This window comes from Ochotona princeps, chromosome 4, assembly GCF_030435755.1.
Source record: "Ochotona princeps isolate mOchPri1 chromosome 4, mOchPri1.hap1, whole genome shotgun sequence".
In the NCBI taxonomy this organism is placed as follows: domain Eukaryota; kingdom Metazoa; phylum Chordata; class Mammalia; order Lagomorpha; family Ochotonidae; genus Ochotona; species Ochotona princeps.
The window spans coordinates 103,645,709-103,657,935 of NC_080835.1; the positions used below are offsets into that span (position 1 = coordinate 103,645,709).

The 12,227-nt window shown below is 45.9% G+C and overlaps 1 pseudogene; it reads left to right on the top strand.

Moving 5' to 3' along the window:
* Window positions 1-9,005: 9,005 nt before the first annotated feature.
* LOC131480020 (transcription factor SOX-2-like) lies at window positions 9,006-10,859 on the top strand (annotated as a pseudogene).
* The last annotated feature ends 1,368 nt before the right edge of the window (window positions 10,860-12,227 follow it).

Genomic DNA, 12,227 nt, shown 5'->3' on the forward strand with positions numbered 1-12,227 from the left:
AGGTTGCTGTGGCAAAGACAACTTAGCCCTAGAGCAGCCTGCAGGGTGACAGGGTGGCCCCAGAAGGGATACTGGGGATGCAGACAGAGCTGTCTTGAGCAGGTGAGGGCAGCTGTGAGCACATGGGGCGCTGGGTGAGACCACCTGGCCCTGGTGCAGTGGGCTTATGGGAGGGAGCATACTAGAGACACACTGTGGGCCAGCATAGCCCAGCTGGGCCTGGAAGGGCTCGCATGCAGTTTAGGGTTGTTGGGGATGCCGGAAGAACCTCTTGAGTCTGAAGTGGCATGCGGGGCAGGCTGGCTACAGACGCAACTTGCAGTGGCTCAGCCATGAAGTGAGCAAACCAGAAAACAAAGCACAGGACATGACAGAGAATGAGCTCTGGGAAGCACCCTGCTTACACTTCACAGGGAGACCCACACTCAGCAGCTTCCCCACGTCCCAGGCCTTGGGGATCACTCTCACTGAGGACACAGTGCCCAGGGGGGTTCACTGCCCTGACTGAGGAAATCCTAAGGAGCCAGAAATGTGGCACTATGGACCTGGGAACTCCTCACAGCCTGCAGTGTCTCCTCCAGCATCTTAGCTCTCTGATGCAATAACACATTTAAGATCAAGTAAACACTGTGGTCTCTGTGATTTTCTTTTAACATCAGATATGTTAAACTTACTTAATACCAATTTAATACCAACAACTAATCATAACACACTTCAAGCTGAATCTTGATAAACAGGCGCAGGTTAATGTTAGCACATAGCAGGTGTCAGTTCTTTCTGGTCTTTTGCCCCTTTTAAGAAGCTATCTAGGGGCCCATGTCAGTATTCCAGCAATAACATCCTCCGCTTGCATGGGCCAGGATCCCATGTAGGTGCTGGTTTTAATCCCAAATACCATGCTTCCCATTCAACTCCCTGCATCTGGCCTGGGAAAGCAGTGGAGGACAACGGAAAGCCTTGGGAACCTGCACCCACGTGGGAGACTCAGAAGAAGCTCTGGGCTCCTGATTTTGGATCGGCGCAGCTCAGGTCTTTGCAGTCCCTTTGGGACTGAATCAATGAGCAGAAGATCTTCCTCTCTGTCTCTCCTCTCTGTGTATCTGCTTTCCAAATAAAAAAATGAAACTTTTAAAAAGACTGTTATTCCAGACATTGAGCACAAATTATACTTTTTCTTAATCCAAATACACTGACAACTTTTTGTACCCTTTCTGCCACCAGAATCAGACCACTGCAATATTCGCTGGAATGACTTATGAAACCAGTCGTAAATACACTCAAAAACTGAGAAGTGCTCTAGGCTATCAAAATTTCACCTTCACAATGATTCTATGCTAGTACAAATTATCCTCTGACTAAACCAATCTGTGGATGCAAAATGAAACTGCTGTGTATCCCAAGCACATTATCCTAGCATTTACCTGTACCTTAGTCAAGGTTTTTACTCCCTAGGTAGCCAAGGATGAGAGGACCCAGAGTGCATCAATCATTCCTTTAGATGACATTAATATGTCACCAAGAAATGGAGCTCTGGATGGGCAAAGAAAATATTAATGCTCCAAGGGGTTAACTATATGAACTAAATGGAACACAACAGTTTTAGGGCATCAGCTGCCACTCTGAATGGCAACCCCCATTCTACTGCTATCTTTCAGGGGGAATTAGTGAGCCAGAGGATAAGATAGACATGTTTGTTTGTTACAAGTATTTTGAACTCAGAAAATTAAAAAGAGTGTAGTGAGAACCATGTAACTGTTTCAATGGGGGATCGAAACTTGAGGAGTTTCCAACAGCTTAATTTAGTTTTTCCTTACTTACAAGCAGACTTTTTCCTCCACTCTGTCACTTCCCACATGTCTGCAACAGCCACAACACCAGCAAGCCACTGTCTGCTGCCTCCCAGCCTGGACATTAGCTGCACACTGCATTTGCACAGAACTGAAACCCAGGCATTCTGATGGAGACACAGGAGTCCCAATGTCATCTTAACCACTGTCACACACACCCACAGGGCAGGGATGCCTTCCTGTGCTGTGTCAGGTGGGCATTCACTGCCTTTCTCCCATGCCTACTGTTCACAGCAAACAGTTCTTTTAAAGAGCTAATGCTTATTTTGTGAGATAGGGGAAAAAAACAAAACAACTTACTGAATTGTATCTTGGGGAAAATAGTGACTCCTGTTGTGATTTTTCAGGGCAGAGAGCAGCACTTGGCATTGAGGCAAGAGTTCTGGACATTCAGATTTATTTCCTGCCTTAATGCTCTCTACTGAACCTGACTTATTCCCTCTACAACTCATGGGGACATTTAATCACAATTGTGAGAATTTAAGGGAATGGGTGACAACATACCAGAAGCCATCAGGATACATCAGTAGTGCTGCCTTAACAGCTCCTTTGTCAGGTTCTTCTAGAGAAACCCCTTTACGTGAGTCCCCGTGCATTCCCTTGGCTTGTCTACAAGGTCGCTGTGCCACCCCAGGCCTCTGCCAAACACAACGCCAGCACCACATGCTGTCCCTCAACCTTGCAGCAAAACTCGGAGGAAAACAAGGCTGTTTGTTCTAACTGCTGGAGTCTGTGCTGCTCTGGTGTCAGCAACAAGAAAACTGCCCCAGACCCTTAGGAGGAGCTTCACTGAGGACTGAGCTGGGGGCCTGAGACGCTCTTCATCAACTCAAAAAAATTAGGACAACAACAAAAACCAACAACAACAAAAAGCTTTAAATACAGAAAAAAAGGAATCCTGCCCAACGTGAAGGTCGAACTGTCCCTGGGCACTCCCCCCTCTTCACTGCACAATGTGCTTAACTGGGAGTCCTAGTGTTCAAGATCAGTGCTGCAGAGTGAGGACTCCAAAGTCCCCCTCCTGGCCCCTGCCCGCCTCGGGGCCTCAGGAGATGCTCTCACACACTCACCCTTCCCAGCTTCTGATGAGTCGGGGGTCCTGCAGAGGCTCCTGCGGGGAGGGAGCTCACAGGGCAGCACTGGCTCAGCCACCTGCGCCTCTCCACCAGCACAACCAGCAACGTGGCTATGGCGGCGCCCCACAACAACCTCCCGCCTGCTGCCACAGGGCTTCCTGGGGGCTCCCTGATTAGACCGTTCCCACAGACCTTGACTACACATGACATCACAATGCGCAGCCAATCAGCATCACAAAGGGTAGAGGGGCAGTCAGGTAGGATTCTGGAGGGAGGGGAGGGAGGGGCGGGGCTTCACCTCAGGCTGGGCGTGGCCTCCTCTCTTGCAGCTTGAGCCTTCCAACAGCAGGGGCCGCTGTCGCCTCTCACATCAGTGCACCTCCTGGCCTCTCCTTCCCTCCTTGCTTCTTGATCAAGTCTGGAAACAAGAAATGTAGGACAATAGTCTGCAGATACACCTCACCGAATTTTCATTAGTCTGCTACTTTTCTTCCTTATATTGGCAGTTTTTTCCATTAGTTCATTTCACTTTTTAAAAAAATATTTATTTATTTTATTACAAAGTCAGATATACAAGAGAGGAGGAGAGACAGAGACGAAGATCTGTCCAATGATTTACTCCCCAAGTGACCACAACTGCCGGTGCATGCCTATCCAAAGCCGGGAACCTGGAACTTCTTCCGGGTCTCCCACACAGGTGCAGGGTCCCAATGCACTGGGCTGTCCTCAACTGCTTTCCCAGGCCACAAGCAAGGAGCTGGATGGGAAGTGGAGCTGCTGGGATTAGAACCAGTGCCCATATGGGATTCTGGCGCATTCAAGGCGAGGACTTTAGTGGCTAGGCCACGCTGCCACGCCCAGTTCACTTCATTTTTTAAAGTGCAGATTACACAATCACAAAAATATGTAAGACACAGCCAGAAGAGGACTTGTCCAGATTCAATCTAGCAAAAGACAACTTGCAGTGATAGATGTAATTCATATTATATCTGTATGTCATATTTTATGCACTATATATGTATTTCTACACTTGATCTTAGCCAAAAGGCCGACAAGCGATTATATATATATTTCTGTACCTCGGTTTCCACAATTTGTGACTTTTGGTTTATGTTCTAAAACATCTTTTTAAGGGATATTTTAAATTTTTTTGTGGGAAAGTCAGACATACAGAGAGAAGGAGAGACAGAGAGGAAGGTCTTCCATCCACTGATTCACTCCCCAATCAGCTGCAATGATCAGTGTTGCGCCAGTCTGAAGCCAGGTGCCTAGAGCCTGTTTCAGTTCTCCCACATCCAAGGGTTTGGGCTGTCCTAAACTGCACTCCCAGGCCATGACCAGGGTGCTGCATGGGAAATAGGGTTGCTGGGATTAGAACTGGTGCCCAAATGCAATCCCAGCAGGTACAAGGCAAGGACTTGGGCCACTGGGCTACTGCACTGGGCCCTGTTTTAAAATAAATTCTAAGTATTTCAGAAATTCTTCCCATAATCGTGTGAATGATTACAAGTTTTATGAAGAGTGATGTTTATATCCCAGAAATGGGTTATTTGCAAGGCATTTCTTTCTTAATGATTGTTACTATTTTTTATTTTGATGTTTGTTTGTTTATTTATTTATTTATTTATGTATTTATTGAAAGACAGATTTATATAGAGAAGGAGAGACAAAGAAATGAATCTTGCCTCTGCTGGTTCTCTTCACAAGTGGACACAACAGCCAGAATTGAGTTGATCTGAAGAGTCTCATCCAGGTATTTTATGTTTGTGCAGGGTCCAAAGGCTTTATACCATCCTCAACTGCTTTCCCATGCCACACGCAGGGAGAAGGATGGGAAGTAGAGCAGCTACGAATGAACAGGCACCAATATGGGATCCCAGCTTTTGCAAGCTAACACTTTAGTTACTGAGTGATTGTGCTAGACCCCCTAATTTTTGCTAATTTTGTTAACAGATTGCCACAATAGCTAGTTCTCAGTATATGCAAACTCTCATTTGAGGCTATAAATGGATCCTCACCTACTGGGATTAGCCTTGGAAATTTTGCTAGTATTGGAAACTTGGAAGAAGTTCCTGGCTCCTAGGTTAGGATCAGCTCAGATCTGGCCATTGCAGCCACTTAGATATTCCTTGTGCCTACAGCCTAAGCTACTTACGTGTAAATGATAATAAACTGCGTGACCAATAATCAATATTTCCCTCCACTCTCTCCCATCTAAGTCACACTGTGCTCCACCTACTTCTCACACCTCACTCCTTCCTTCACCCTCCTCTGTCTGAAGTTCCCTAGCTAGCTTTCCTCACTGAGAATCTGAGCAGCCACAACCACTTCTCCCCCTCCTCCTCCCTCTTCCTCAGATTGAAACTAGCTTCTCCAAGATTTAAGCATTTTCTTTTACTTTTGTATGTTTCACCCACCCCACCCCTAATCCAGAGGGATGGGGTACAGGATAAGCTAAGTAACATCTACTTACAAACAAAACAAAACAAAATGTTACTTGCCAAGCTTGTTCAGTAATGTGCTAGAACAGAGCCCTCCAAAAGTAATAAACATTCAACTAGATTTCTATGCCTTAAATTTTGATTTAGGGCCCAGCGTGGAGGCCTAGCAGCTAAAGTCCTCACCTTGAAAGCACCAGGATCCCCTATGGGCACCAGTTCTAATCCCGGCAGTCCTGCTTCCTTTACTGCTCCCGCTTGTGGCCTGGGAAAGCAGTGGAGGATGATGATCCAAAGTCTTGAGACCCTGCACCCCCATGGGAGTCCTGTAGGAGGTTCTTGTATCCTGGCTTTGGATTGGCGCAACACTGGCCATTGTGGTCACTTGGAAAGTGAACCATTGGACGGAATATCTTCCTCAGTGTCTTTCCTCTTCTCTGTATAACTGACTGTGCTCTAAAAGTAAAATAAAATTTTTTTAAATTTTCTTTTTATTTAAGTGAGATAAATATTTTGTTTTGTTAATTATTATTTCATTTTATGACACGGTATAATAGGCTCTGGGATTCCCGCAATCCCTCCTCAGCCATCCCCCCATATTGAATTCCTCCATATTGTTACAGTGGCACAGTTCATATCCAGCCATGATTCTGTCATTGTGGGCAAAATCCATGCAGAGAGTCCAGCATCCCATTGTCCAGTTAAATTCAACAGTTTCATTGGGTGGCCCTCCTTGGTACAAAAGTAGAGCTGGCAGAATATCATCCCCTTCAATGAAAAGCCACTACACAGCTTCAACAACAGAAAGAAACATGGAAATTCACAACATCATGAAGTTAATTAACATGGTATTGAGTGACCCATTTGTTAGAAATTGCAAGATCTTAACCACATCCTGTAACTACTTCATTACATCTCAGTTGTAGTATATACACAGTCAGTTGCTAAAAGCCTTAAAATTGTTATATGGTATGATTCAGCTGGCTCATGTCTATTTTCATTTTTATATTTAGCAGCTTATAGTATTCAAGTGTGATTTTTACTGAACTTTGCAAAATTTAGGACAGTCCAAACAGGCTTATAACTTTCATAGCATATGTGAACTATCCAGCACAGAGCAATTTTAGGAAGGGTGTGCAGAGAAAGCTTCTATACCTTAGTGTGGAGTAACTGATCTTTGTGTTCTACCTAGTAAGGTATATGGAAGTCCAAGCTGACTTTTTCCTAACTGTTCTAAGCTTTCCTTATTGGTCTGTCTCTGTCTAACTGATCTAATTTTTTTTTTTTTTTTTTTTTTTTGGCGGGTGGGTTTACAGAGCGACTCTGATGTCCATTGCCAGAGAGGATGGAGAGCCAAAGTTGGAACTAAGTAAAGACCAGAAAAAGCGCCTCTCCTGAGTCCTGATAGAAGTTTACTGTTCTTCTGTTTCTGAGGACTACTCAAGGCTCCTGGCTGTTGCTCTGATGACGTTAGATCCTGTGAGGAAGGATCTGGGCTTCTTCCATCCAATGTGGGAAATCTGATGGATAATAGTTAACCTCAGAGTTTTTGGCCTATGAGGGTTTCCCAATTCCCTGTGATCTCCTTGGCAGTTGTGATATAGTCCTTGGTACACATATTGATATTTCTTGGTGATGTACTGGGAGTCTCTGGGATCCCCTACTGCTCTGTGCATATGACCTCCTGTTAAGAGGCTGTCAGGATCCAGGATCACTCTTGGATCCCACTGTATGTCTTTATAGTTTTTGCTAATGTCAAATGCAGATTCGAGTCTGGTGTCTGTAAATTACCTGTTACAATCTTGACAGATTGTATTTAACTTCTTCCTCACATATTCTAAGAAGGAGGAAGATTTCTCTGCTCTCCTGAGCCACTGAAGATTAACATAGGGTATAAAAAGCATATCAAGCATTTCAGTTCTTTCTTTCTTTTATATATACATATATTTAATGTTGAATATTTGAATTATGTGTTACAATTTCATATTGACTGGTATTTTCCCCCAAAGTCCCACCCCCGACAGATTTTCCCCATTTTACTCCAGTGGTACAATCCTCCATGAGGAATTGGAATTCCATCAGTCTCTTATTTAAGTGCACCCGAACATTGCTGGAGCAGACAAACTCAAACCGTCCAGCATCCCGTTCTCTGCACTTTTCCCGGAGTTTCATTGGGAATCCATCTTTCATCTGGATACAGGGATGCATGTTGCATTATATCCCCACATCTGGATATGGTAGGCCCCACTACCCCATCACTATACATTTCCATAATTGAGAAACCATGAAACAAGGTCAACAACTGGTATGAGCTAGAACAACAGCCTCAACAACAACGACGACAATAACAAACTACAGCTCCATGAAAAAACACGCCACTGAGTAACCAACACATGGGTGACAAAAAGGAGATGCAAAAGTCTCTTGGGAAAAATGATGCCATCATATAGTCCATGAGCTGGCAATGAATTTGACAAGAGAAAAGAGTATTTTTGCCGAGATCCTCTATGGGCACCAGTTCTAATCCCAGTCACTCCACTTCTCATCCAGCTCCCTGCTTGTGGCCTGGGAAAGCAGTGGAGGATGGCCCAAAGCCTTGGGACCCTGCACCCAGGTGGTATACCTGGAGGAAGTTCCTGGTTCCTGACTCCTGGCTCCGGACCAGCACAGCACCGGCCATTGTGCTCACTTCGGGAATGAATGATCAGAAGGAAGATCTTCCTCTCTGTCTTTCCTCCTCTCTGTATATCCGACTTTGCAATAAAGATAAATACATCTTAAAATAAAGAGAGAGAGAGAGTATTTGGAATAAATAAAACTGAAATAATAAACTTCAAAACACATGGGATGCAGCCAAAACAAAACAAAAGTAGTATCAATTGGATTATTGAAGTTACACATTCCACACTGGTTTCCTTATATAAGAGAGAATATATGATATTTGTTCTTTTGTGACTGAGTCATTTCACTGAGCATAGTGGTCTCTAGTTGGGACCACCTGGTTGTAAATAGAATGATTTCATTCTTAATAGCTGAATAATATTCCATGGGTTAGAAGTACCACAGTTTCTTTAACCACTCTTCTTCGGATGCACATCTAGATTGTTTCCATGTTTTTGATATTGTAGCTTGTGCTATTGTAAATAGGATTACATATCCCCTTCTCATATGCAAATTTCATTTCCATTGGGTATATTCCCAGCAGCAGGATAGCTGGGTGATATGGCAGATTTATTTGCAATTCTCCAAGCACTCTCCATACTGATTTCCACAGTGGTTGTATTAGCCAACACTCCCACCAGCAGTGAAGGAGGGTGCCTTTCTCCCCACATCCAAAGTATTTGACACAATTGGCCAGTCCCAGCCTGTCTTCACTTCCTGAGCTCCCCATGTGAACCCAAGCTCCCACCTGGTTGCTTCAAGGACTGATCTGTGGCTGCTTCTGGATCACTGGTCGTCCTTTGAGTCCGGATCACAGCTCACCAGTGGCTGCTGGGTTTTCTGTTCCCTAAACACCGTTCAGCTGTGGTCACCTCTTCCCTGTGTTCTCCAAGTACCTCCCTGCTGACTTCCTGGCCCCTAACTTTTTCTGTAATCTGCTCTCTATTCCTTAGCCTATCTAATAATTTTCTGTCATCTCAAACATGTCTATGCCCTTTGCCGACCAGTGAGATTTTCTAAATGTAAACTTAAGAATTCCTAGCCTCTTGTGCCCTAAGAGCAATGTGTGTGCCTGATTAAATACAACTCTTTTTTTTTAAGATTTAGTTTATTTTTATTGCAAAGTCAGGTATACAGATAGGAGGGGAGACAGAGAGGAAGCTCTTCTGTACGACGATTCATTCCCCAAGTGACCACAAAGGCTAGTGCTTGTGGATCCGGAGCCAGGAGCCAGGAACTTCCTCCAGGTCTCCTACATGTGTGCAGGGTCCCAAGGCTTTCCCAGGCCACAAGCAGGAAGCTGGATGCGAAGCAGGACTCCCAGGATTAGAATCAGCGCTCAGACGGCTGTCTATTAACTTGTTCAAAAAAGTATCAGGAGTTGTAAAGGCAGAGAAAAGAGTGTTTGCAAAAGCGGGAAAGTAGTTTGCTACCTCTTTAAGGACTGAGGGGACAAGAAGAGGAGAGAAAGAAAGGCAGAAAGAAGTTTGAGTCAAGGGCTTAGGCCTTTCCAAAAAAATAATCACAACAACAATAATAATAGTAATCGCAGTCGGTGGCGGCGGCATGGGCCCCAGGCGGAGAGAAACACTGCTTTTTTGAACCCGATTCCAGTTCGCTTCTCTCTCTCTCTCTCTCTCTCTCTCTCTCTCTCTCTCTCTCTCTCGCCCCCCTCTCTCCCCTTACTTCCTCCCCTCCCCAAATTGCTCTCCTCCACCTGGTCTCCTCTCGGAACCCCGTGATCCCCAATCACCCCCGCCCGCCCGCCTCCCCGACACTTCCTCCTCCTCTTCCTGCGGCTCCCCCCGCCCCCCAGTTCCCGGTCGCACCGAGGGTCTCTGGCCGAGGGTCTCTGGCCTTCAGGGGGCCGGGCCACTCGCACAGCGCCCGCTTGAGACGGAGCTCAAGCCGCCGGCCGCAGCCGAATTCGAGGGGGTGGCGGCAACGGCCATGGCAACGCCACGCCAGCGCCGCTCGGCAATGGCAACCTAAAGGCCCAGGAACACCTTCATGGTGTGGTCCTGTGGGCAAAGTCGCAAGATGGGCCAGGAGAACCCCAAGATGCACAAGTCTGAGATCAGCAAGTGTCTGAGCCCCGAGTGGAAAACAGTCAGAGATGGCGAAGCGGCCGTTCAGTTCATCGCGAAGGCCAAGCGGCTGAGGGCGCTGCACAAGAAGGAGCACCTGGATTATAAATATTGGCCAAGGCGGAAAACCAAGACTCCCATGAAGAAGGATAAGTACACGCAGCCCAGAGGGCTGCTGGCCACCAGCAGCAACAGCATGGCCAGCGGGGTTGGGGTGGGCACCGGCCTGGCCGCGGGCGTGAACCAGCGCATGGACAGCTATGCGCTCGTGAAGGCCTGGAGCAATGGCAGCTACAGCATGATGCAGGACCAGCTTGGCTGCCTGCAGCATTGGGGCCTCAATGTGCATGGCTCGGCTCAGATGCAGCCCATGCACCGCTATGATGTGAGCACGCTGCAGTACAACTCCATGACCAGCTCGCAGACCTACATGAACGGCGGTCCCACCCACAGCATGTCCTACTTGCAGCATGGCACCCCCGCAATGGTATTGAGCTCCATGGGCTCGGTAGTCAAGTCCAAGTCCAAGACCAGCTCCAGCCCCCGCCCCCACTGCTGGTTACCTCTTCCTCCCACTCCAGGGCACCCTGCCAGGCCAGGGACCTCCAGAACAAGATCCTCGTGTACCTCCCCGGCGCAGAGGTGCCAGAGCCCGCCAGCCCCAGGTGAGTGCACATGTCGCAGCACTACCAGAGCCGCCCGGTGCCCGGCACGGCCATTAACGGCACACTGCCCCTCTCGCACATGTGAGGGGCGCCCTCCGGACAGCGGACTGGAGAAGGACTGGGGGTGGGAGGGGAGGTTGGGGGGTGATAGTGGAGTGGGAAGTAGGGGGAAAGACATTTTCAGAGGAAAAGGGAAACAAACAAAACAACAACAAAATAGGAAATGAGAGGGGTGCAACAGTAGAGAGTGAGAAGGAAGCATGACAATTAAACAAGCGCATGCAACAAAAATCCTGGTATGTTGCCAAAGAAGAAAATTTCATTACCCCACAGCAAGTGACAGGTTCAGAGGGGGCTACCAAACGTGAAAAGAAGAGAATTAATTAGATTTGGACATTTTTTTAAAGATTTATTTATTTTTATTACAAAGTCAGATATACAGATAGGAGAGACAGAGAGGGAAGATCTTCCCTCCTATGATTCACTCCCCAATTGAGCACAATGGCCGGTGCTATTCCGATCTGGAGCCAGGAGCCAGGAACCTCCTCCATGTCTCCCAGAGGGACGCAGCATCCCAAAACATTTGGCACTGCTTTCCCAGGCCACAAGCAGGGAGCTGGATGGGAAGTGGAGCAGTCAGGAACTGGCGCCCATATGGAATCCTGGCACACTCAAGGCGAGGACTTTGGCTGCTAGTCTACACCGCCAGGCCCAGATTTGGACATTTTAATTATTTAAAAAATTGTATAAAAGGAAAAAAAATTATAATAAGTAACTGGGAAAACTATCTCCGTGGTCTGGTTTTAAAATGGGCAAGAGTTTCAGATTGTACTAAATTTCTTTTAACTTACTGTTAAGCAAAAATGGCCATGCAGATTGACATCGTTGGTAATTGATAATAGTTTTTGTTCAATCCCAAACTTTCCATTTTGTTTAGATGAAAGAGCACTGACATAAAATTACTGTGTTTGAAATATTTTCAGATGGTTTGTAATATTTCTGTAAGTTTATTGTGATATTTTCAGGTTTTCTTCACATCCCTCTTCCTGTTTTGTTTTTCCCATAGTATATTTTAAAAGATTTGGCTCTTTATTATTTGAATCACTCTGCCGAGAATCCGTATATATATTTGAACCAATACCATTCTTATAACAGGTACATTTTCAACTTAAGTTTTTACTCCATTATGCACAGTTTGATAAATAAATTTTTTGAAATATGAAAAAAAAAAAAAAAAGAACCAGCGCCCATATGGGATTCCGACGAACTCAAGGCAAAGAGTTTAGCCACTAGGCCACCTGGCTGGGCTCTAAATACAACTCTTGATGTAATCTCTAAAGCATGTAACAGTTATGTCAAGAATAAACTGGCATAGATTTAAAATGTAATCCACTGTTACATTGTTCCAGGATAAGAGGGGAACTCATGTTCTCTATCTCCTAGATTTTATATT